The 3,499-nt window shown below is 32.9% G+C and overlaps 1 long non-coding RNA gene across 1 annotated transcript; it reads left to right on the forward strand.

Moving 5' to 3' along the window:
* Positions 1-1,021: 1,021 nt before the first annotated feature.
* Positions 1,022-2,889, forward strand: LOC123696377. The gene is made up of 2 exons (XR_006752070.1): positions 1,022-1,098; positions 2,748-2,889. It is a non-coding gene; the product is annotated as an uncharacterized LOC123696377 (long non-coding RNA).
* Positions 2,890-3,499: the final 610 nt, after the last annotated feature.

Genomic DNA, 3,499 nt, shown 5'->3' on the forward strand with positions numbered 1-3,499 from the left:
CCAAAGCAGGGATGTATAGCTATTACACCCAAATCACAGAAACTACCCAAGGTAATTGTTTCAACCACATCTTCGATGAATGCTCCATGTTGAATGTTTTAATTTTAATAAAATCGAAACGTAGGTGCATCCTTATATATTACGAATTTGTCCTTATCGTTTTTTTTTTGAAAAAGTAATATAACGAACTACATAACAAAATAATTAGTTTTATGGTGTTTTAGGTCATATGATTGTACAATGTGCGTCAATGTTAGAAAAAATAGAAAAAATATACTAATCGTACTATCGCACAATAAAAAAAAAAAAAAAAATTAGGTAGCTTTTTAAGTTAATTATTTTGTAAATTCTCTAGTCTATCCTAGCTCCCATTTTACGATCATATATCCTTATACTATACCTACTATAAATACGAAAGAAACTTCGTCTGCAGGTAGAATTCAAATCTAACAATTTCCAACGTAATCTAACCTCAATTAAGCCATTGCTAACATATCCATTATTCGCTCATAATGGACATTGGACATATTGATCCAGTTATTTAGCAGTCACCAGTGTAAGTATCTTAATATATATAAATCTCGTGTCACGATGTTTGTCCTCAATGGACTCCTAAACCACTAAACCGATTATAAAATAATTCACACACCATGTGCAGTTCGATCCAACTTGAGAGATAGGATAGTTTAAATCTCAAATCGTTTTAGAGAAAGCGGGCGAAGCCGCGGGCGGTAAGCTAGTTTAATACAGGTAATATCATACCCATAACGAATTTAGAAAAAAGCATTTCGAACATTCTCGGTAACGTGTAATATTCGAAATACATATTAATGTAACACTCACTTAAAAAAACGATGTATTTTTTCTACCATTGACGTACACCTAAAAGACTAATTATTTTCTCAATAATTAGTTTACTTAATTATTTCCTTCTGTACACGATAAGAACAAATTCGCAATATATAAAGGCACACTTACGTTTCGATTTTGTCAAAATTAAAACATTCAACATGCAGCATTCATCGAAGATGTGGTTGAAACAATTACCTTGGGTAGTTTCTGTGATTTGGGTGTAATAGCTATACATCCCTGCTTTGGGTAAGTGGAGATATGGAATAGATTTGTTTGTTTTGTGGTGGGATCTCTATACTTTATTTTTTTCATTTATAAAACTAACATTTAAGAATAACATTTATTTTTGGATTAAATTTTCAATATATTATGTTGTTTTAACTTATTATTAGAGGTGCCACCTTTCTTTATACTTTTGTGGATTCTGTTTTGTATTCGTTTTCATACTTGTTTTTGGGAACAGAAAAGTCGTATATAGCAGGGCTTCCCAAACTTATTTATACTGTGACGCCCTTGGGATTTTACTATTTTTCTACGACGCCCCTCAACCCAGCCCCCAAAAATACTTAACAATTTTAGTACCAACCTCAGGTTATCAGAAAAACACTATTTGGAAATTTATAATTTTTATTAGAAAATAAGAACGAAATCAAAACATAAGCATAAAAATAAAAAGAGATATTTAAGGCAGCAAAGCTGGCTAATGTGAAGGATGTACTTGCTTTTCTGAGCATAGCTTCTGAATTCGGGGCTTCAGCTTGGAAATTGCCACTCTCATTTCGTTTTCTACGTCTATTTTTGACCTGTACTTGTTTTTTATTACTGCAACTGCAGAAAAGCCTGTTTCACACAAGTACGAAGTCGCAAATTACCATTTGCCATAAAACCTTTAATGCAGCAGTCCCGATGGCACGATATTCGTGAGTAACAGAGGTCCAAAATTCAAACAGTTGCAATATTAGTAAAATGCATGACTTACTCATAATAAGGAAACTTACTGGTGAAAAGTCACTCCTCAGGCTTTGTTTGTATTATAGGAACTGTTAAAACAATATCTTAGCACACACGAAGGCATTTTGAACAGAGCAATAACATGACGTGTTGACGCGGCAAGCGGGGGGCACAGTCCGGCACAGACTAAATGAGACTTGTGACTTTTGCCTCTAGCTTGTGGTAAAGAGAGTGTAGTAGCGATGGCCTCTCTAGTACGTAGTACATATTATCTATATGGTATATAGTGATTTTTATTGTTTAATTAGGTACTGCACATTAAAAATCTAGAAATGTTTTGAATAATAATTTTAAGCAATGCTAACTTTACTTCTCTAGTTTAACGTTTTTTATTTAATAACATGGAAAAGTATATATAATATATACAATGTAATGAGTGTACAGAGGAATTTTCTAATAGGTAGCTGTGCTGGAGAAAAAAATTGTATAATTTCACTTCAGTTACGCGGCATTATTCGGTTTTATTTTTAAGCTATTGCATAGCTTCTATCGCGGGCCTTGAGTGCGGGGACCGAATCGAGAAATTCCGTAACGAAAAACCTCACGCTCCCCACTCCGACGGGCACGGAGGTGTGGCTTGAAGGCATGCTATGCAATAGCTTTACTGCGGCAGTCCCCGAGTGCCACACGTCTTTTTATTTTTTTACTATTTTTCTCTATTAAGCATCAGTTTTTAAACGTTTCCACTTAAGTAACTAAAATATAATGTGTCAGAATAAGAATTACGAAAAAATATGTTACACGAAAGTGATGAAAAAAATGTATTTAAAATGGGGTATTGTTATAAATATTTGTTCCAATAACCATTAATCGCCATAAAAATGTAGATTTAGTAGACAATCTGTTAGAGGGAATAAAAATAACAATGATTTTCTTTTTTACAGATCACTCTAGAGCAGAGAGCAGAAAATGAAACAACAAACAGCATGATGAAGTTAACTTGTATCTAACTTGTTTATTTTTCATAAAATTTATAAATTAATGTAACGTTACCTTTGATATGCAATAAAGTTGTTTTCATCCTTACAGATTGTATAATTTATTTTACAATGATGCACAGAATACTTATTACTTGTGCGGGCGAGCAACGAACACGCCGCGGGTGCGCAGCAAACACGTCGCGGACGCGCAACGATTTCGCTGCGAATAGAAGCGTCGACGTCATTTTGTATACTCTCGCACTAAGTCTATGGTCTAAGATCCGAACATAAGGCGAAATTCAACGGCGTGATAATAGAATGAGACCAATTTTATAATAAATTTAGTCTATTAAAAATGTATTAAAAATGGGTTGACTGGGAAAATCCTGGACAGGACATTTTTAATGAATTAAAAAAAAACATTTTTTTTAATTAATTGCAGTATTAAGATAATAAAATATATATATATAATAGACTTAAAGTATGAAACCTACAGAATGTGCACTTGTGCAGTCATAGTCGTTTTCTAATATTTACCGGGACAAACGGCTAGGTTGGCAGGTATAAACAGGTATGTCGGTACCAGTTATTTTCACTTGATAGGATGATGAAAAAAAAATTATGTCAGCACTGTTTTATTACAAAATTGTTTTATTATCTCGAAACTGCAATTAATAAAAAATTAAAATAAATGTTTTTTTTAATTCATTAAAAAT

Source organism: Colias croceus, chromosome 1, assembly GCF_905220415.1.
Source record: "Colias croceus chromosome 1, ilColCroc2.1".
Taxonomy (NCBI): Eukaryota; Metazoa; Arthropoda; class Insecta; order Lepidoptera; family Pieridae; genus Colias; species Colias croceus.